At 41.9% G+C, this 23,733-nt stretch overlaps 1 protein-coding gene across 4 annotated transcripts in view; it reads right to left on the minus strand.

Moving 5' to 3' along the window:
* Positions 1-23,733, minus strand: part of LOC138764416 (storkhead-box protein 2-like) — a 407,299-nt gene that overhangs the window by 173,129 nt on the left and 210,437 nt on the right. The window lies entirely within an intron of this gene.

The raw sequence follows: 23,733 nt of genomic DNA on the forward strand, positions 1-23,733 counted from the left end.
TCTTCCTTTCCCATTCTCCATAATTCTGCTCTGTGGACAGACCATAGCTGGCTCTTTCTCACTACCACTCCCGCCACACTAGACAAGCTAGATTTCAACTGCAGGTATGTCACTTTCTTTGAATAACCCAGGTTTTACAGTATTTTCCACTCAATAGTCCTTCATAGTTCTGAAAATACCTTCAGGTTGCTACTTGTCCTTTTTGGCTTTAACAAAATTCAACTTTCAGAGCCTTTGTTCTTATATAACCTTCTATTGATTGTAATTCTTGTGAATTAGATCAAACCTTTCCTGTGATGAATCATATTCTCTTTCAACAGAGAAGCAATCCTTTGAGTTGGCCCCAGATTATCAATCTTTGCACTTTGGCCTGACTTGTTAAAATTTGACATTAATAATTTCTTGCACAAATCTTTGAGTCACAGTCCACAAATTCCACCTACCTTCTTGTGTAAGGTTTTACTTCAATTTACACGTCTAGGTTTAAAAGTGTGTCATCTATGCCTCCAGGTCACTCCATTTCTTCACCCTGTTACCAATAGGGACACACTTCACTTCGTTATTTTTTTACACATGAAAACTACTAAAACAAAATCCTTTCACAATGAGGGTATCTACTGGTTTCAGCTTTGGCCCTCTGGCAGTTTATGGCATTACATTCAAGGACACTCTGGTGCTCAACTGAAATGTTGGGGCTTGTGCTTTTCCAGAATTCATTTAAGTGTTGCAGATAAGTCTCTTTTTTCCCCTCAATTTTAGATGCCTAATAATGTGGTGGAGGGAGAAGTGCAGACAAAAATTAAGTACAGGAGCAAAACAGGGCTTAGTTTTTACTTTGAAGTTACTGAACCAATTTGGGGTTAACAGAAAATGGTGAAGAGATGGAATGGAAATTTAACTCCATTTATCACAGGCATGAAATGCTCAAAATGTAACGGAGCAGATACTCAAAAGGAAATTTGGCCTGAAACATCAAAGTGCTTTACAACCAAAGAAGTACTTGAGAAGTGTGCTAACTGTTTTCAAAATATAGTTATACTGAACAGAAACAGGCCTTTGCACCCATTCTATCCATGCTGACTTTACTAATCCATTTACCACTACTTGGTCTGTAGCTTCAATGCTCTGGCAATTTAAGCAGTTGTCTAGAATTCTTAAATGTTGTTAAATGGGAAGTAGCTTCTTCTCACAGGATGTGAGAATGGTGAATAGTATCCTGTAATTAAATAAATTATTCCAAGATGATTATATATTTATTTTATGTTGTCTCGTTTTGCATACATGTGAAACAATGTGTTGCGTGCGTGTATATGCATACACTGTGGTCCAAAGAAACTGGTACAGTCAGATGATAATTAACTTGGGTTTGAACAAAAAATAAGATCTGCCTCTTCACCTGCCACAGAGGCAGTGTGTTCCAGATTCTAACAATCCTTTAAACCTCCTGCCCCTTACCTTAGATTGTAGGAAATGCAACTGCCAACTCCCAAACAGCAAGGTCCTGTACAAATAAATGCTCTGATGTGACAAGATAAACTGTTAAATAAGTGATAAATATTGGCCAGGGCAACATTGATACATTGGAGTTAACATCAAAAGCTGAGGTCGAATGCAATACACAAATATGCTGGAGAAACTCAGCAGGTTATAGAGTGCCAAGAGGAAGTAAAGGGTAACCAACGTTTCAGGCCATTGGTAAGTCCACTGGCCTTCAAAATAGTACCCTGGGCAGAGAAGAGAAGCACAAAATGCTAGTAGTGGGATCAGTCAGTCATGTTTTAACTATAACTGACCAATGTTCATTGTCTGATCTCCTGCACTGTTTCCAATTATTTACTCCAATTATTTCAACATGCCCCTGCTTGCAAACTAGCATTTATTAGAAGATCCTAGATATTCTTGCATAAGATCTAAAGCAGCCTGTGCCTCACACAGTCCAGAGAGTTATTGAGGACTCCTTCCATCCATCATACAATATCTTTGACCAGCTACCATCAATAAGGAGGTACAGGACTATCAAAATCATGGCTGCCAGGATGGGAAGTAGCTTCTTCTCACAGGATGTGAGATTGGTGAATAGTATCCTGTAATTAAGTAAATTATTCCAAGATGATTATATATTTATTTTATGTTGTCTCGTTTTGCATACATGTGAAACAATGTGTTGCGTGCGTGTATATGCGTACGCTGTGGTCCAAAGAAACTGGTACAGTCAGATGATAATTAACTTGGGTTTGAACAAAAAATAAGATCAAAGATTGTGCACACACACATTGGTGGTATGGGGGAAGTGGGAGAGAACGAGCTGGAATGGTGCAGAAGCCTTTAACTTCAAATGCACTAGATCTGCTAGTTTCTACCCTCACTGCTTTAAGGCTCAGCTGCAAATCCATATCATTTTGCCAAAAAACAACATCGATAATGATTTCCACAGTCCATGCTGCAAAGGGTGGACTTTAAATGGATTATCCTGTGCCAAGGTTTTGTGTTGTTAAGTTGAGGGAGATAGGAAAAGAGGGCAGGTAGTGAGAGACTGGAAATGAAGAGCATGAAATTACTTTGTCCTTTTGTATTGTCTGCCCCATCTATAACCTGCGTGGAGGTTGGTCAGTAAGTGTATGGGGGTAATGTCTTAAAAGCAAATTATCTGTGGGCTTGGCTGGAGTGTATGAAAATCAAGCTTTTCAGCAAACAGACGGTGCCAATGGCCTGAATATTTTGCCAGACCACACCTTTCAACAGTGTGTTATTATAAAACTGACAAGGTCACTTCCAAGCACAAATTACACTATTATTTGAAAGCAGTAAAGCTAAACAAACTAAATGGGATGATTACAACTGCGTAATCTGGCACTAAATGAGAAGATGCATTCCTTCTTCTTTGGAAATGCACTCAGCCTCAGCTTCAGCTGTTACCTATTGAGCTGCAAGCATCAAGGGAAGTGTCACTGATTTACAGATATATTCCTCATGCACCGAACTTCAACAAAAAAACAGCGGCAAGGTTTCCCTGAATAAAACACAAAAATGCACAGACACCATGTTTGAAGCAAAAATAACAATCCTGGAGAAACTCAGCATTATAACCAACGTATTGGGCTTGACCCCTTCATCAAGGTATGAGCAAAATGTAGGCAGGAACTGGTAGGGGGGAGGAACACAGGCCCACAGGGAAGAGGAAATAGGTGGATAAGGGAGGAGGCTCACCAGCAAATAGGGGGATGAGAGATAGTTCCGTGAATGGAGAGAAAAGGAGATAGAGAGTTCAAGGAAAGGAGACAGAGGGATAGAGAAGAGAGGTTGAACAGCCATGTAGTGCAGGAGTGGGGTGTGAAATTGAAATAGTTGGGAGATCCCTGTTATCGTTGCAAACATGGATGCTGTGGATGAAAACACCCCATTCCAGGTGGAGTGCAAGGCTTCTGACGTTGCCTTCACTGCCACCCTCAACCAATGGCCTTTTTCTCCTGAATCCTCCATGGCTCAGAACTCAGACGCTCCTCCATTGAAAAGGAGGCTCAGGCGATCGTGGAAGCAGTCCGCCACTGGCCCCATTACTGGCAGGCAGGAGGTTCACCCTCCTCAAGACCAGCGCATGGTGGCATTCATGTTCAGCACCACCCACAGAGGGAAGATCAAAAACAACAAGCTCTTGCGCTGGAGAGATGAGCTGGCTGTGTTCAGCTGCGACATCCTGTATAGGCCCGGGAAGCTAGCTCAATGACTTCCCCGATGCTCTGTCTAGACCTGCGCCAGTCCTGCTCGGTCTGTGTGGAATGAATACCGTGCTTCTTCCATCCAGCACAGGCCCATGTAATAAAGACCACTGGCCCTTTGAGCAACTCAGCATTGACTTTAAGGGACCACTGCCTTCCACAAACAAGAATATCTATTTCCTCTCGGTTATAGACGAATTCTCCTATTTCCCATTTACCATCCCTTGACCCGATATCACCACTACCTCTGTTATAAATGCACTGGCACAGATCTTTACCATGTTTGGATACCGAGCATTCATCCACCGTGACCAGGGATCCAGCTTAATGAGTGAGGAGCTGCACCAGAACCTGGCAATGCCACTAGTTGCACGACTAGTTACAACCCCAGGGGCAATGGACAAGTAGAACGGGAGAACGGGATTATCTGGAAAACGGTCCTCTTGTCCTTAGGTCGAAAGGATGGTGGCAGCAGGCTATTCCCGAGGTGCTCCATGCTGTACAGACACTCTTATGTACGGCTACCAACTTCATGAATGCCTCTTTTCCTTCCCCAGGAAATTGGCGATGGGAGTCTCACTGCCAGCATGGCTGATGTCTCTGGGACCATTCCTCAACTGTAGGCACGGGCGGACTCACAAAATTGATTCCCTGGTTGAGCAGGCACACCTACTCCATGCAAACCCACATTACGCTTACATAGCGTACCCCAATGGAAGTGACGACACTGTCTTGACTCGGGATCTGGCACCAGTGGGAGCCCAGCCTCCCCACCCCCATCCTGGGCACCCCTGGCACCTCCTGAACCATCCCGGAGCCGACATCCTCCCCCCACCCACCATAAACCACAGGACCCCTCGACCCAACCCTGACCTACACCCCCGACCTACATCCTCTCGCTGTCATGCACCACCCCGCCCTCACCACCGGCTGCCTCAACCACTCCTAATTCAGCCAACCTTCATGCGGTCCTGCCACCATTGACCATTGACCAGGTGCCTATCCTGCAACAGCCCCAGAGGCAACAGCATCTACCAGATTGCCTGCATTTGTAAACTTTGTAAATATGTGTTTTTCTCTCCCAACGACTTGGAATCTAGTGGACATTCAGCACGACGACGCTGGTGGACACTGTTTTACTCCCCGCCACTGGACTGTCGGTGACTGCCTGTGTCTGTTCGGACTCCTGCAGGGGGCAACCCATCGTACCTGCAGGGAGGTAACCTGGGAGACTGGCTGCACCTACTCTCTGCCAATCACCGGCCCCACATAAAGGCTCACGCTACCCTTTGGGCAGGAGCAGGGCACATGGAGCCAGGAAGGTACAAAACCTTGTGTGCAAGTTTTAAGCTAATTAAAGCTTGTAGTCCAGCCTTTCGTCCTTTGTGCTTGTTTGTTTCCACTGCAGCGTACCACAGACTGCAATCAAATTTTTCATTGAAGACCCATGCAAGGTACATTGGCTCACAGGTTTGGATGTTGGATACAAACCTCATGATATGAATGATGAATTTTTCAATTTAAGGTAATTCCCCACCCCACCCCAATCCGGCTCCACAGTTTCCATCTATTGTTTGCCTGTACCCATTCTATTCAATTCCAGTATTTGCTGTTCACACACCCCTCTCTAGAGGTCTCCATCCCTCTCACCTTCATCTGTCCAATATCATATTACTTCATGGCCTTCTCAACCCCTTCCCCCCTCTCTTTTTTGCTTGCCATCCCTTTCCCACCTTCACCTTGAAAAAGAGTTCCAACCTGAAATGTTGAATGCCCATTTCTCTCTATGGATGTTGCCTGACCAGGTTAAGTCTGTCCAGTTTCCTGTTATTTACACTGGCTTAGTGGGGCTACAAATAGTGCAGAAGCCACAGAGATGAAATTTCACCTTGATGTGATCACCTTCCTAGTGGTAAAAGGAGTATAATTAAAGGAACTAAGACCAGGTGGCATCTCTTGGAGACTTTGCTGATGACAGCTTATTGACTTGAAATATTAACTCTTACAGACACTGCCTGAGTATTTCCAGTCTTTGCTGTTTTTGTTCAAGGTTTTCAGTTGCTCGAGTACTTCGTTTATGTTTTCGTATTTATGATGCTGACCAACATTGTATTCATTTAGAAATTGCACTTCTGTCCAATGGCTTAGCTTGTTAAAAGAACTTAAAATATGTTGCTTGCATTTGAACAAGAACAAGGAAAGATATCAATAAGGTAGAAAGAGTGCAGAGAAGATTCGTTTGGATGTTGCCCAGACTGAGTTACAGGGAAAGATTAAACAGGTTAGGACATTTTTTTACATGGAGTGCAGAAGAATGAGGGGAGATTTGATAGAGGTATTTAAAATTATGAGGAGTACAGACAGAGTAAATGCAGGTAGGTTTTTTTTCCACTTGGGGTAGGGGAAAAAACAAACCAGAGGATATGGGTTAAGGGTGAAAGGTGAAATGTTTAGGGGGAATATCAGGGGGAACCCATTCACACAGAAAGTGGTGGGAGTGTGGAACGAGTTGCCAGCTGAAGTGGTGAATGTGGGCTCAATTTTAATATTTAAGAAGAATTTGGATAGGTACATGCATAGGAGGGGTATGGAGGGCTAAGGACTGGATGCAGATCTGTGGGACTAGGCAGAATAATAGTACAGCACAGACTAGAAAGGCTGAAGGGGCTTGCTTCTGTGCTGTAAATGTTCTATGATTCTAAGAACTGATTTCCCCTGAATAGAGTAGATGTCTGGTCAGATTACTTGGTTTACGTGACCTATCTGACTTCAAATAATACAAGAGACTAACAATCAAAAGATATTTGCCTTGGAGTTCATCATTAGTTAGTAGCACAACACATGTCTAGAGGTAGTGAATGTGTATAGTTTGCCTCTTGAATTTACTTTCAAAACAGTCAATCCATACTCACTGCAATATGGAGCAATCAAAAGAATTTCTGTACAAATGCAACTACCAGTGAGCTATGGGAAGAACTCCATAGAAATAATGAGGTAGCTGCTTTTAACCCTCTCCCTTTATCCTCCCATTTCTCCATGTCAAACTATTTTCCCAACCCCTCAGGTACACTACTGAGGCCATCATCTACAGGTGTAAAGAAAGCTCTTGGCACACTGGCCATTATAAATCGAAGTATTGAGTACAGGAGTTAAGATGTTATGTTGAAGTTGTATAGGACATTGGAGAGGCCAAATTTGGAGTAATATGTACAGCTTTGGTCACATACCTACAGGAAAGATAGCAATAAAATTGAAAGTGTGCATAGAAAATTTGCAAGGATATCGCCAGGATTTGAAGAGCTGAGTCGTACTGAAATGTTGAATATCCCCTGGAGAGTCGGAGAATGAGGACATATTTGATAGAGGAATACAAACTTTTGAGGTGTCAATGCAAGCAGTCTTTTTCTGAAACAAACCAGAGGACATGGGATAAGTATGAAAAGTTAAATACTTAAGGGGAACATTAGGGGGAACTTCTTCACTCAGAAGGAGGTGAAAGTGTGTGAACGAGCTAGCAGGAAAGGCAGAGAATGCGGGTTAGATTTTGACATTTTAAGATAAGATTGGATAGGTTGGGGGGTGTATGGAGGGTTATGATCTGGGTGCAGATCCATGGGACTAGGTGGAATAAGTAATTTGGCACTGACCAGATGGGATGAAGAGATAGTTTCAGTGTTGTAGTGCTCTATGGTTCTTTTAATTGATATTTTATTAATGTGATGTCTCTGTGATCACTGCAGGGACTGGCTGTTCACCCAGTGCTAAGTGGCAATTCCAGGCATTCATCAAGTTGACCTTTATTGGGGTGTATACTCAGCAAACCAATAAACCAATTCAACAATGCTTTAAAAAGTTGGTGAAACTGGAGAACAAGGAAAGGGGAATGGAAAATACCTATAGATGGTTTGGGAGAACACTTAAAGCAAAGCGAAACTTGGTCATATTAATAACAGCAAGAGTTAAGTTACTGTGATGCCTGGTGAAAGTAAACTAACAAACTATCAAAAAATCTCTGTGGAACAGTTTTGAGGAGCCTTAACTTAATCTTTTCCTGTGATGGTAACTGTTGAAACAGATGTCCACACAACTTGATTTTTCTCATGATCAAATATGGCAACTTGCCAGAAATTCATTTGGAACCAAAATGTTTTCCATAGTGAAAGTGAGAGTGGATATGGTGTTTATATTTCATTCAAAAATGACTCTGGCCTGTTGTCTGCTCTGCAGGTTACCTGCCAATCAATGCATAGCGCAATCATCATGCGACATTCCTCCTGGACAGCCTGAAACCCAATGGCAGGAACAATTAATTTTCCAATTTTAGGTAGCACCACCCCTATCTGGTTCCACTGTTTCCAGCTCTTCTTTACCTGCCCCTGATCTCACTTTTCTTTCTCACCTATTCTCAACCTCCCCCTGCAGTGGTCTCCTTCCATACCTCTCTTTTCACCTTTCAAACCTTCTTCTGTCCAGTACCCTGTCACCTCGTGACCCTTCCTACTTTATACACTTGATTGCTCCCGTCCCCTACACCACCGGCCTACTGTGGGGGGCAACTTCTGTACCTGCAGGAGTGTAAGGGGACAGGACAACACCTGGCCGGCTGTCAATAAGTCAACCTGAATGGATCAAGCCCCACCCGGTTGGGTGTCAATCACCCTCCGGGATATAAGCCTGCGCCGGCCTCCCGAGGCCTCACTCAGAGTTGCTGCAGCCACAACCAGCCTGGCTCTGTGGAAGTCTTTGTGGATTAAAGCCTGTTGAACAGTCTTTATCTTTGTGTGTGACTGATTCTGGCTAACAGCGCACCACACACTTTAGTCTCAATCAAGAGCCTAACCCACAACATTAAAGTTAAATTTATACATACAGCATGGTAATAGGCCATTTCAGCCCACGAATCTGTGCCGCTCAGTTACGCCCAATTAACCTACATCCCTGGTACATTTTGAACGGGGGGGGGAGAAAAGCGGGGATCCCAGGGAAAACCCACGCAGACATGGGGAGAAAGTACAAATTCCTTACAGATGGCGCAGGATTCGAACCCCAGTCCTGATTGTTGGTGCTGTTACAGCATTGCGCTAACTGCTGTGCAAATTGTGCAGCCCCCTTTTGACTAACCATTTCTATCCAAGGATGCTGCTAGACCCACTGAGTCCCTCCAGCTTCTCTTTGCTCACCCAGAGTTGTTGAAGCTGGATAGAAATCAGAACAATTTGTTGCCTAAAGGTGCCAATTTCTCTTTCCGTAAAAATACAGAACACTACAATGCAGAAACAATCTCTTTGGCCCATCACGTCTAGGCCAAACTATTTTTCTGCCTAATCCTATTAAACTGAACCTGGATCATAGCCCTCCATAACCTTATCATCTACATATCCAATCCCTTCTTAAATACTGTCATCAAACCTGCATCCATCATTTCTTCTGTCAGCTCATTCCACATTCTCCCCACCTTCTGAGTGAAGAAGTTCTCACTAATATTCCCCTTAAACATTTCATCTTTTACTCTAAATCCATGTCCTCTTATTCTCATCTGCCCAACCTCAGTGCAAAAAGTCTATTTGTATTTACTCTCTGCCCTCATAATTTTTGTGTACGTTTTTGTAAACAAAATTATGATAGACATGTTGACTATTCCTAATCAGTCCAAGTATGGTACTTATATATCCAGTCTGTTGGAATACTTTTCAGTAACTGACCCACCACTGATGTCAGGCTCACTGGCCAATAATTTCCCTGATTATTCTTACAGCCTTTCTTACACAACTGACAACATTAGCTTTCCTCTGATCCTACAGCACCTTGCCCATGGCTGTTTTAAATACCTGGGGATTTATCCACTCTTAGTTGCTGTAAGGCAGTAAACATCTTCTTTGTAATTGGTATAGGACCAAACCCTCACTACTGTTTTGCCTCTCTTCTGTGTCCATCTCCTGAGTAAATACAGATGCAAAAAAATCCATTTAAGATCTCCCCATCTCTTTTGGCTCCATACATAGACAACTGCTCTCATCTTCAAAAGGTTGAATTTTGTCCTTTGCTACCTTTTTACTCTTAATATACAGGTATTCCCTGACTTACCACTTATGCGACTTACAGCCATCCATACATATGACCAAATTATTTTTTTTAAAATAAAGAAAAAGAAAAAAAAATCATGTTACGGGTGAAATTTGGACCTATCTATGGAAAATAATGCCTCTCATGACAGTTTGGCAGTGGTGGCCAACCTCATGCGAGAGGTAGCCTTGGTGGCTACTATATTGTATTTGACAAACGATAGCATGGATACAGTGCAATTTCATCCATTTTGAGATACGACTGGTCGGTCAGAATGGAACATGGACATAAGTTGAAGGTAACTGGCAAGTCCTTGGGATTTTCCTTCACCTTGTTTGCCAGAGCCACCTCATATCTTCTTTTAGCCCTCCTGATTTCCTTCTCGTTTATTTCTTATACTCTTCAAATACCTCTTTCTCTTTGGCTTGGCTTCGTGGACGAAGATTTATGGAGGGGGTAAATGTCCACGTCAGCTGCAGGCTCGTTTGTGGCTGACAAGTCCGATGCGGGACAGGCAGACACGGTTGCAGCGGTTGCAGGGGAAAATTGCTGGGTTGGGGTTGGGCGTTGGGTCTTTCCTCCTTTGCCTTTTGTCAGTGAGGTGGGCTCTGCGGTCTTCTTCAAAGGAGGTTGCTGCCCGCCGAACTGTGAGGCGCCAAGATGCACAGTTTGAGGCGAGATCAACCCACTGGCGGTGGTCAATGTGGCAGGCACCAAGAGATTTCTTTAGATTTCTTTGGTGCACCTCTGGCCAGTGGAGAGCTCGCCATATAAATACCTACTTTATCCTTATTGCCTATATCTTCTGTACACCTCCTTCTTAACCAGGGCCTCAATATCTCTCAAAGACCAAGGCTCCGTATACCTGTTTGCTGTCCTTTAATTCTGACAGGAACATAAATACTCTGTACTCTCAAAACTTTACCTTTGAATGGCTCCCATAACCACACTTTTTCCGGAAATTACCTGTACAATCCACGTTTCCGAGTTCTTATACCATCAAAATTAGTTTTTCTCCAATTTAGAATCTCAACCTTTTCTATAATGATCTTAAAACTAATGGCATTATGATCATCAGATCCAAAATGTTTTCTTAAACACATCTATATCACCTGCACTGTCTCATTTCCAATAGGAGATCCAGTATTAATCTCTAAATGGGAGACTCCCCTGAACACATTTGACAAACTCTAATTCATCCAAACCTTTTTAAAGTTATGCGAGCCTCAGTTACTGTGTAGAAAATTATAATCCTACTATCACGACCTTATGTTTCTTGCAAACTGGTTTCAATTTTAACAAATTTCCTCCTCCAATTCCCATTGACAATTGGATGGTCTATAATATAATTTCATCAATCTGGTCATCCCTTTCTCATTCCTCAGCACCACCCACATAGCCTCAGTAGACGAGCCTTCCAGTCTGTTCTGTCTATGCACTGTCATGACATTTTCCCTGAATAGTAACATCACCTCTCCCTCCTTCATCCCTCCTCGCTTTCACGTCTAAAGCAATGGAACCCCAGAAAATTGAGCTGCCAGTCCTGCAATTAGTTTCATGGTTAGCAGAATGGCTAGCGTCCTGGTTAGTGCAGCTCTGTTACAGCACCACCAATCGGGACTAGGGTTCGAATTCCATGCTATCTGTAGGGAGTTTGTATATTCTCTCCATGTCTGTGTGGGTTTTCCCCAGGGGCTCCAGTTTCCTCCCATTGTTCAAAACGTATCAGGGGTAATGTTAATTGGGTGTAATTGGACGGCATGGGCTCGTGGGCTGAAATGGCCTGTTGCCATGCTGCATGTCTAATTCCACATAATGATCCATGCTCCAAGCTGACTGCCTTTCCTATAATACACCATGCATGGATATAAACACAACTCAGAATATTATTCCTATTACTTTCTTTTTTTAATTTTTTTTTAACCAAACATGAAGTCGATCACAAAGTTAAAAATGCAAGTACAAAAGTACATTTAATATTTACTTCATGATGATATTAACCAAATCTCTCCAAACCCCACCCCCCATCAAAGGACCCCAAAGAAAAAAGAAATGAATCAGTGAAAGTATAGAAAAGTATATGAAAAAGATAAGAAGATAGCAAAGAAAGAAAACATTGAATTTCTGAAAAGTGACACATACTCCATGGATCACAAATTCAGATTCTATTTAATTTTCTTTGGAGAAGATCAACGCTGGTCTCGAGGGTTGGGAAGAACTCATCTAAAGATTTACTCCTGAATTTTGTAAATAGGGTTGCCAAATTTGTAAAAAAAAATGTCATACTTATTCCTTAAGTTGTAGGTAATCTTATCTAGGGGAATATAGCTTTGTATCTCTGCGTTCCAATATACCATGCCTAGTTGTGAATCAGACTATACATTTTCTGGCCACTGCCAGTACAATTATAACAAATTCAATTTGATATTTGGAGAGTTTAAATTTGGGTCTTATTCTGGTAATGTAACCAAGTTAAAATGATTCTGGGCTTTGTGGAAAATTGAGTTCCTGTAATCTGGGTTAAAAAAAAATTTCTAAGGCTACCCAAAAAAGGTCTTAATTTAGAACATAACCAGATTGAATGTAAAAAAAAAGTTCCTACCTCTTTCACCACATCTATAACATCGATCTGAAAGGTTTAAATTTAATTTCTGTGGTGAGAGATAGAAATGATGCAAAATTTCAATTGTACTTCACTATATCTTACATTGATCGTGTAAGACATGCTGTCCTGCTGTTTGTCATATATATTAATGATCTGGAGGATGGGGCGGTAAATTGGATTAGTAAATATGCAGATGATACTAAAATAGGGGGAATTGTGGATGATGAAGAGGGGTTTTCAAAGATTGCAGAGGGATTTAAACTGCTTAGAGGAGTGGGCAGAAAGATGGCAGATGGGGTTTAATACTGATAAGTGTGAAGTGCTTCATTTTGGAAAGAATTATCAAAACATATGTGGTAAATGGGAGGGCATTGAAGAATGCAGTGGAGCAGAAAGATCTAGGAATAATGGTGCATTGTTCCCTGAAGGTAGGAGCGCAAGTGGATAGGGTGGTGAAGAAGGCCTTTAGTATGCTTGCCTATATAAATCAGTGCATAGAATATAGGAGTTGGGAAGTAATGATGAAACTGTACAAGGCATTGATGAGGCCAAATTTAGAGTGCAGTTCTGGTCACCTATTTATAGGAAGGATATTAACAAGATAGAGAGCGTGCAGAGAAGATTTACAAAAATGTTGCCTGGGTTTCAGCATCTGGAATACAAGGAAAGATTGAGCAAATTAGGTCTTTATTCCTTGAAATGTTGAAGGCTGAGAGGGGATTTGATAGAGGCGTTTAAGATAATGAGAGGGATAGATAGAGTTGATGTGGAAAGACTTTTCCCATTGAGAGTAGGAGAGATGGATACAAGAGGTCATGGGTTGAGAGTTGACGGGCAAAGGGTTAGGAGTAACATGAGGGGGAACTTCTTTACTCAGAGAGTAAATGGGGTGTGAAAATAGAATCGGATAAAATAGGATTTTATGACAGAGGATTTTATATATAAATGGGATGTGAGATTACTAACTGGTGAGAAAGAAACTCTTTGTTAAAACATTTAATAAATGGGTGGAATGGGGTTCCGGGAAAGGTGGTGGAGGCAGGGTCAATTTTGTCATTTAAGAAAGAGTTGGATAAGTATATGGATGGGAGGCGGATGGAGGGATATGGGCAGAGTGCTGGTAAGTGGAATTAGAGGAGGGTACTTGGATCAGTGCGGACCAGAAGGGCCAAATTGGCCTGTTTCTGTGCTTTAATTGTTATATGGTTATAATTCAGACCAGATTTGTTCATCAATTCTTACATTTAAGTCTGATTCCTATCTCTGCCTAGACTTGTGAACTCCCTGTTTGGGGGATCCACATTTGTAATAAGAGATACATTGCTGAAGTAAATTTCTTTCTATTTCCCTTTTGAATCATAGTCTCTAAATCACTACAATTTGGTAAAAACATTTTTAGGCCTAATTTATCCCTTAGTTATGCTCTTATTTGAAATTAGCAAAAAAGTGTGTTATTAGGAATTCCATATTTATTTTATAATTGTTCAAATGATAGCATTTGTCCCTGCTCATAATAATCTTCAATATACCTGATCCCTTTATGGGATTACCCACTATACATGGTATAAGCCTGTTATGAGTCAGTGGAGTTTTAGGAGATAATATCCCTCCCCCCCCCAACCCGTTCCAATATCTCTATTTATTTTATACTAAATATTTATTAAATGTTTTAACAAAGAGTTTCTTTCTCACCAGTTAGTAATCTCACATCCCATTTATATATAAAATCCTCTGTCATAAAATCCTATTTTATCCGATTCTATTTTCACACACACAATTTTATCTCCTTCTTCAAAGAAGTTAAGAATCTCATCTGTCTCACTCGATACTAATTTTTAAAATTAGGGAGTCGTAAACCTCCTAATTCATATTTCCAGGTTAATTTTTTTTTATACAGAACCTCAACCTCTTATCCTTCCAAAGAAATTTTCTGACATTTATTTAACTCTAGAAAGGACCTGTGAGGTCACGGTATGGGCAGTGACTGAAAGAGGTTTTGTACCCTTAGAAATATGTTCATTTTAATACAGTTGACTCTTCGCACTAGTATTATAAGTATGGTTGTCCATCTATTTAAATCTTCAATCATTTTAAGTAAAGGTAAATAATTCACTTTGTACAAATTTTAAAAATTATTATCTGTATGTATCCCAAAGTATTTTATCCCATTTTTTGGCCATTTAAATAGAGTAGCTCTTTGACACAGAGTATAATCTCCTCTTGTCAGAGGCATAATTTCACTTTTATCCCAATTTTCCAATCTTAAGTACAATTTCTATAACAAAGTTACTGGCTTGGTCAAGTATATTAATACATCGTCAGCAAATAAATTCATTTTATATTCCTCCTGATTAACCCTAAATCCCTTGATGTCTGAATCTTGATGAATTACTTCTGCAAGAGGTTCTATACCTTAAATAAATAGAGCTGGAGATATCAAACATTCTTATCTGCTAGATCTTGACTGCAGAAAGAGTGAAGAGATTTGAGCATTATGGTCTGACTTTCTACTTCTATCTTGGTCTGCAGGCTTAACAACATGGGGCTGCACAAGAAGCACAACATTGTTACAGCACCAGTGACTGGAGTTCGAATCCAGTGCTGTCTGTAAGGATTTTGTATGTTCTCCCCACGTCTGTGTGGGCTTCCTCCAGCTGCTAAGGTTTCCTCCCATCCTTCAAAATGTACCGGGTTGTAGATCAATTGGGTGCCATTGGGTGGCAGGCTTGCGGGCTGAATGGGCCTATTACCATGTTGTATGTCTAAATTTAAATTTAAAAACATCCTTTTCCACAACCACTCTACTATCTGCTCTGGTATTCTGGTTGACATCTCTCTTCATCACGAATTTAATAGCCCCAAGAGCAGCACTTGCAAACCTTCCTGCAAGGATAGTGATCTTTCTTTTCAGGTGCAAACCACCCAGTGGTACAGGTCTCACCTTCTCTGGAAGAGAGGGCAATGATCCAAAGACTCAAAGCTCTCCCTCTACACCACTGTCTTAGTCGCATATTAATTTACATTATCCTCCTATTTTTAACCTCACTAGCATGGACATCAATTCTGTGATCACAACCTGGGAGGTTCCTTCCTTTAACTTAACACCTAACACCCTGTACTCACTTTGCAGGACCTAATCAGCCTTCCTACACATATCGTTGGTCCCTATGTGGACCACAACATCTGGCTACTCACCTTCCTGCTTGAGAATGCCGTGAACTTGATCCGAAACATCCTTGGCACTTGGATATAACATACCATCGGGAGTCTCAATCTCATCCACAGAGCTTTCCTTTCTTCTAACAACGGAATCTCCTATCACTATAGCTTGTCTCTCTTCCCTCCCCCGCCCCATTTCCTTAGCCAAAGGGTCAGACACTGACCCCGTGTCTTGCCCTGGTTGGTCATCCCCTTCAACAGAATCCAAAACAAAGTCTGTGTTATTGAGCAAAACGGCCTCAGGGGTACCCTGCACTGACTGACTGTTCCCTCTCCCTCTCTTTACGGTCACCCAGGTACACGACTCCTGGTTCCTAGGTACGATTACTTCCCTGTAACTCTTGTCTATCACCCCCTCAGCCTCCTGAATGATCCGTAGTTCATCTAGCTCCAGTTCCAGTTCCATAACGCGGTCTGTAATAAGCTACAATTGGTGCCAAGTTAACAGCAATAAAAATGGATAACCCCATACTGAAACATCTGATTAAAATTTGGCGCGAGATCAATGAGTGTGTTGGAGAGAAAGTGGGAATATTGCCAAAGGTGCCACTGACTCAATGAAATGATGCCAATGAACATGGGCAATAAAAATCTGGAGATTTGGCATCGGCAGGGGATCCAATATATTGAGAACTGCTACGAAGGGAGACAGCTTATGTTCTTCAAGTGGCTAAAAGGTAAATACGATTTGTCTTATGGGATCTTTCATTGTTTACTCCAGTTAAGATTGTTTCTATGGGCTAGATAGGGCCCTACATTGATCCTGCCTACACCTAATGAGGTTGAAAGGATGCTTTCACTGGGAAACGCACCCAAATTTACTTCAAGAATGTACTTGGTACTCCAAGGTGAAAGCCCTAAGCAAGGGCTACACAGATCAAGTGAGAGATGGGAGTCAGACCTGGGCATCACAATTGATGAGAGATGCTGGTCGGACTGGTGAAGAGGTAGTGTGGCAACAGTAATTATGTCTAGATACAAAATGGTTCAATATAACTTTCTACACCAGCTCTACCTTACACCACAAAAGATTCACAAGGTAAAACCAGAGGTTCCAGAGATGTGTTTTAGGTGTGGAGTGGAGCCGGGATCATTTGTTCACCTGGTCCTGCGCAATGGTGGCCCAATTTTGGCAGGATTTGGCCAATATACCAACCAGGATAACAAAAGTAACCTTTCCACTGGACCCAAAGTTGTATCGACTGGGGAACCTTATGGACATAAGCTATCAAGTAACTAAATTCCAAATTCAATTCGTATTAATTGCTTTGTCTGTAGTGTGACAGTATTTAGAGGTGTTTTGGGAAGGATTATTAGAGCAGGTTGCACACAAACATTTTAAAACACAGAATTTTTTCAGGATCTTTGCAGAGTGCTTTTTGCAAAAGAGCAACAAAGTATCAACAAACAGCTTGCCTGGGAGAGCATATAATTTTTGTAGACAGACAGAACAGTTTTGCTCTCAGAGAGGGAGGGTGTGAAACAGAGAGAAGGGAGACAGAAATCAGATCCAGAAGGACAAAGCTGGCAAACGTTTGGAAGACTGCCTGATCAAAGGAGAAGAATGGCTATCTGTAAGATTGCCTGAAAGAAGGAGGGTCATCTGGAGAACCCTGAAGGGGGCAAGTTTCGTAAACAAGACTGATTAAACAGGAATCAGGTGCAGATATCCTGGAACAAAAGGAATCTCTCTGAAGACCAACAAGAACCCTCCTGAGTGGTAACCATTTACCTGTTAAGCACCAAAGACTGGTTAACTTTGTTAATGCCAACTTCTGTGCACAGTACAAGAATTCCCTGCAACCAGTGAGATTGGACTGTGACCCAAAGAACTTTTCTAATCTTAAATGCCCATTACACACACCTGCGCTTAGTATTAGAGGGGGAATTAAGTAGGTTAGGTAGGTTAAGTAAGTAAGTTAAGTAATAAGTTAAAGTGTAATTCTGTTTTCTTGTTCAAATATAATTAAAAACTACTTTTGTTTAAGTAACCCTGTGTTGTGATGCATATATATTGCTGTTGGTTTTTGGGGTCCTCTGGACTCTTTAACAGTAGCAAAAAAAATGCATAGTGGTGACCTGGAAGTCTTATCAGTAGGTGGACTACAGAGATGCATAGCTGTGTTCCCATGTACCTCAGATATGGCTGTCATATTTTAACAAAGGTCCTATGTCAGTTTCTAAGATTGTACGTGACTTTTTTTTCCCATGGGAATACAGCCACATCCCAACAAAAACACCAATAGGTGGACTAATAAAAGAAATTACATAAGGGATCGGCTCCACAGCCTCCCCGCATATTCATCAGAAGCGCCGACAACGCACCCAGCGTTCTCTTTTCTCTCTTTCTTTCTTTTCCTTTAAAGCGGGCAGGAGAGGGAGGGGGAGAAACATCACATGTATGTAAATTGTTGGGAGATATCCGTACATTTTTCTCTCTATAGGGCTGCTGTCACTGCCAACAGCTGCAACACTTCCTCAGCCTCTGCTCACCAAAGCCTCTGTCGCACTCTTACACTGGGCCACTCTCACAATTGCGGCTCCACAGCGGCCAGGCCATTAGAGCTTCCCTTCTTTTTATTGGCCACTCTCCAGGGAAACACCGCCACTCACTGAATCCTGGGCCATGTTCTAATTCATGGTGAAGGTCCTGACACTCATCTCTCCAGAGAAGTCCCCAATGTAGAGTAATCTTAAACCAAGGACCTGACCCTCATCTCTCCAGTGGAACACCACCCCCAACATTCACTGAATCCTGGCCTCAGCAATCTAATTTATAATGAACATAAATAAAGGTCCCAATACTCAGTCAACTCACATCCACTGCTGAAAATAAACCAACTCAAAAATGGTTTAATTGAAATATTTTGGGCTAGTCTTGTAGATTTCCCTTCCAGCTCTCAGAAAAATTCTTACATATATTTAGAAGCTCTCTCAGATACAAAACACCATTTTTGCTGATGCATAGTGAATGAAAATTGCACATGATAAAATGACTGGTAAAGAACAATTCCAACAATGCTGCTCTTGTTGTGAGCTTCTAAGCCCATTTTGCTAACAATATTTTCTAAAGTTTTCCAGTTGGGAAGCCGATTTAAAATTTCGCACATAGTCAGCATCTTTTTCCCAGGGCGGGAGCAGCAAACACCAGAGATCTGTGACAAAGTGAAGGGAGGAAAATTTAGGGAGACATCGGGATAAGTTTTTTATTTAAACACAGTTGTGGCTGCCTGGAATGTATTTCCTGAGATGATAGCAGAGGCTGGAACAAAATGGGCATTTAAGAGCCTCTTAGACAAGCATGTGGATGAAAGAAAAATAGAGGGTTATGTGGTAGGGAGAGTTTAGGGTTTTTTTGGTAGGTATATATAGGTTGGCACAACATCATGGGCCGAAGGGCTTGTACTGTGCTGGAAGTGTAAGATTTTTAATTTCTTCTCTCTGTATCATTCTTTTTATATGATTGGACTCCACACTGTTCCCTTCCCACCCTCCTGCCCGTTCTGCGACCACGTCTCCCTTGACTCAAGATTCTTTCCATTCCTTGTCACATCCACCTCACAATGTTTTGTAAGTTTATCCAGTTGGTAAATAACCAATAGGAGCCTACGGCTCCTAGAACGCTTCCACCAGCGTTGTCTCCGCTCCATCCTCAACATCCATTGGAGCGCTTACATCCCTAACGTCGAAGTACTCGAGATGGCAGAGGTCGACAGCATCGAGTCCACGCTGCTGAAGATCTAGCTGCGCTGGATGGGTCACGTCTCCAGAATAGAGGACCATCGCCTTCCCAAGATCGTGTTATATGGCGAGCTCTCCACTGGCCACCGTGACAGATGTGCACCAAAGAAAAGGTACAAGGACTGCCTAAAGAAATCTCTTGGTGCCTGCCACATTGACCACCGCCAGTGGGCTGATAACGCCTCAAACCGTGCATCTTGGCGCCTCACAGTTTGGCGGGCAGCAACCTCCTTTGAAGAAGACCGCAGAGCCCACCTCACTGACAAAAGGCAAAGGAGGAAAAACCCAACACCCAACCCCAACCAACCAATTTTCCCCTGCAACCGCTGCAATCGTGTCTGCCTGTCCCGCATCGGGCTTGTCAGCCACAAACGAGCCTGCAGCTGACATGGACTTTTTACCCCCTCCATAAATCTTCGTCCGCGAAGCCAAGCCAAAGAAATAACCAATAAAGATTAACAAGGTCCCATGAGCTGCATTCATTCACTCCTGGTCTGCATTCATTTTAGCTGATGCTATCCAGGTTGGCAGTAGGGCTGATATTTGGAGAGAGGAAAAATGTATCTCCAGTTTCAGGATTAGGCTCCACTGTGAGATGTAACTCTGTCAATCAAACTGTTGGTAACTACACAACTATTATTTCACATGCATAATTAATTTATAACTATCCACCATTCAAAATAGTTTCCTGCATAAATTCCCTTGCTTATGTTGATAACATTGCAGTATCATTGCTTCCTCGATCTTTTAAATGTACTCTGTTAACCTCGTGTATTAAGATTGTTTTGCAGTTCATTATTTGTTGTTTGCAATACCCCTGTAAAAACCCATTATATGAAATCCAAACAATAAGCAGCATCAAGCAACTGGCAGAAAATTGTGGAGAACAAATAGGTAAAAAAACACAAGTTTAAAGTTGGCGCTTTTCACCATTAGTTTGCCAATCCATGCAACACACAATCACAAGGAACTGGAAAATTCACTTATCCAGCATCTACTGGATAACTGTACATCCTACCCATCTTCAATTCATTGTCAAATGCTATGCTGTTAATCAATACTATTATTTTACATTCTTTTTGGCTTTTAATAATACAGGTTGAGGCAATAATGTTGGCCAGTATTCCAGGTTTGTCATGATGTATCTTCACTCACCTGCAAACTATTCCACAATGTTTAAATCCCTACTCTGTTAATCCACCATCTAATTCACCCTGGAGTCCTTTCTCAGTAATTCAGCTGGAAGTCTGGGAAGCTGATTCTATAGGGTTTCTTGGCCACCAATTCTCTCTCCCTCTCAAAAACCAGAGTACAAAGAGCAATTATAAACTCTATGCCTATAGGGGTGGAGTAAACGGAATCAGTCAAGGCTCTGAGGGAAAGTAACTTGCAGGGTAATGAGGAAAGAACAGAGAAAGAGGACTGATAGAATCGCTCTTCTAAGAATCAGCATAGATTGGACAGACCAAATGGCCTTCTACGGTGTTGTAATAATTCTGCAATTCACTCCCTCATTCTGAGTGATTTAGTACTGAAGAGGAGAAAAACTCCACTATTGGCCTTTATCTCTCACCAAAGAAATATTGTCACGAAGGTTTACTTCATGGCAGAGCATGTAATCATATCAGCTGTAGAATAACTTAATGTTAACCCTCTTAACGGAGAGGTTAACATTTTAGATGTTTATCTACCTCAAAGAATATGAAGAAAAAGTGCATGTGGCTCTATATATGGAAAGACGCCTTGCAGTTTCTGAGTGCAGTCATTCATTGAGAGCGTGGGAATTGCAGAACATTTTGTGGTGGTTTGAAAGAGGCTGACACAATCAGCATGCCGACACGCTGAAACATTACTGCAAGACAAAATAGTGGCAGCTCCCTGGGTGGCAGAATTTTGACTATGTTCTAGTGGAGGACACTGAATGTGGTCTGGCACTGGGCTCATAGATGGATCTTTTGGTACCTGCAGCCATCTGTCCAATGGACATTGGCTGCACACTCAATGACCCCAGAAACTCCAGCGACAGGCAGGATCCTGAGGCAGGTGTACCATACAGTGCTGGCCTTTATAATGGGATTGTCCATAGACAAACATTTCTGACCATGCTTTTTTTCATAGGGTAAGAGTGAAACACGAAGATCTGCAGACACTGTGTCTGTGGTCAAAAAACAGAAATGCTGGAGGAACTCAGCTGGTCTTGTAGCGTCCATAGGAGGTAAAGATAGATTACTGAGCCCTTCTTTGCCGTAGAAGTGAAAAAAGACAGGAGTCTGAATTAAAGGCTGGGGAAAGAATGGGGAAAGAATAGGAGGGGGAAGAGTTCAAACCAACAGATGAAAGATGAAAATTGATTTTGGCTTTGCGAAAGGAGACAGAGGGAAAATGGAAAAGAGGGGGGAGAGAGAGAGAGAGCAAGAGAGAGAGAAAGCTAGAAGAGAAGAAGATGGGGGGTGGGCTTCTAACAGAAACTGGAGGTCAATGTTAATGCCATCCGGTTGGAGGATATCCCAGAAGGAAGATGAGATGTGTAGATTTCAGTTGAAAATAGGAACAGTTACATTTGATGTGAAATCCAGTGGGGTCAACATTCACAACTACTTTATTGTCTAGAATCCAACAGGTTTCAGGAACAAAATCAGACACCAGCAGCTTTCAATTAGTTCTCCAGTGTCAAGGGTTATACATTCAATCTCTGAAAGCTGCCCTCTGTAGATCTATATAATTCTGACTGGGACAGGGAGAAAAATTTTCTGAGGCCCAATTGCAAATTTCACTCATTTATGTGCTGTCGCTGTGAGATGAGTGAGATTTAGAGATGGATAATTCGTGTGCTGATGACCCTGTCTTTGGAATAACCTGCTTGCTCCAGACTCACAAAGTTATTATTGTTGCTGTCTGGTGATCCTGTAACATCACTTGTGAAGGTCGCAGAACCCAGCGCAATGGTAACTTGGCTTATTATAATGTTGTCATTAATATTCCCAAATCACGAGTTTGCATCTGGATGCAACATTGTCCTAGAATATTAAACACATGGCCTGAAATCTCCCTGGTGTTTTCTCTTTGGAGTTCCGGATGGAAAGTTGCAGGATAATTTGAGGAACTTTTTTACATTTTATATATTGTTTGTTTGGCTTGAATTCAGGGAATAAGCTTCCCAGAATACCAGACAGATAGACAAATAGATTAAAAGATGCCACTAAAACGTCCTTGAAAAATTAAAACATTCCCTGTTTTAGTAATCCCTGGCCCCAGATTGTTCTAAGTAGAGAATTAGCATTTGGCATGCTATTGGGAACCTTCAGTCTGTGCAGCAGGAATATAGAGATCTCCAGTGTTAAATGCAGGAGTGCACCATCTTACAAATTATCCAGCCGCCTATCCCGCCAGGAACCTTGTGCCCCACAGAACGTAGAACGTTAGAGTACAAGAGGAGGCACTTCAGCCCATGATGTTTGTACCGACCTTGATAACAATTGTAATTAATTCCATATGCCTGCAAGTGGCCTATATTTCTCCACTGTTCATGTGTCAGTCCCAATGCCTCTTTAACATATCATATCTGCTTCCTCCACTTTCCCTGGTGCCATGTTCCAAGCACCTACAACTCTCAGTGCAAAATAAGATGTCTCATAAATCTCCTTAAAAGTTTTTTCCTCTCACCTTAAACCAGTGCCCTCTAGTACCCTAGTGTGATAGTACAGATCTATCACCAATATACATAGTGTATATAGTTACTGTATCTAGACTGTGCTTACAGCGATTGGCTGAGAGATAAGCCACGCCTACTGTCTGGGCCTTAAAGGGTTATGTCCCTAGCCAGGTCAGATCATTCTGGACTGGTCGGCCACCTGTGAAGAGCTCCTGTCTTTTGCTAATAAAAGCCTTGGTTTGGATCAACAAGTCTTTGGTTCTTTCGACGAGCTCTACACCTAGGAAAACAACTCTGATCATCTATACTACCTATTCCTCTCATAATTTTATATACTTCTATCTCCTCAGCCTCTGATGCTCCAGAGAAAATAAAATCTGCTTATATCCTCTCCAAAGACTCCAAATCCTTTCTGTTGTGAAGTGAGTAGAACTGCACATACTCTGAAAGACCCCAACTGTATTATTCATACTCAACATCCCAAATGATGAGGGCCAGCATTCCATAAGTCTTTTATACCACTCTATCTAAATGATCCCGCTGTGAATCAATGCTCCTGAGGGTACTGTGTACTAAAAGTCCTGTGTATTTCTCACTTGCACTTGACCTCCAATAGTGCAAGATCTCACCCTTGTCAAGATTAATCTCCATCTGCTACATTTCCAATAGGTCTCTACCTTGCTAACTCTACCTACACTTTCAAATAATTTACATATATATGGAAGAGGCTGCTGTTC

This window comes from Narcine bancroftii, chromosome 1 (assembly GCF_036971445.1).
Source record: "Narcine bancroftii isolate sNarBan1 chromosome 1, sNarBan1.hap1, whole genome shotgun sequence".
NCBI classification, from domain to species: domain Eukaryota; kingdom Metazoa; phylum Chordata; class Chondrichthyes; order Torpediniformes; family Narcinidae; genus Narcine; species Narcine bancroftii.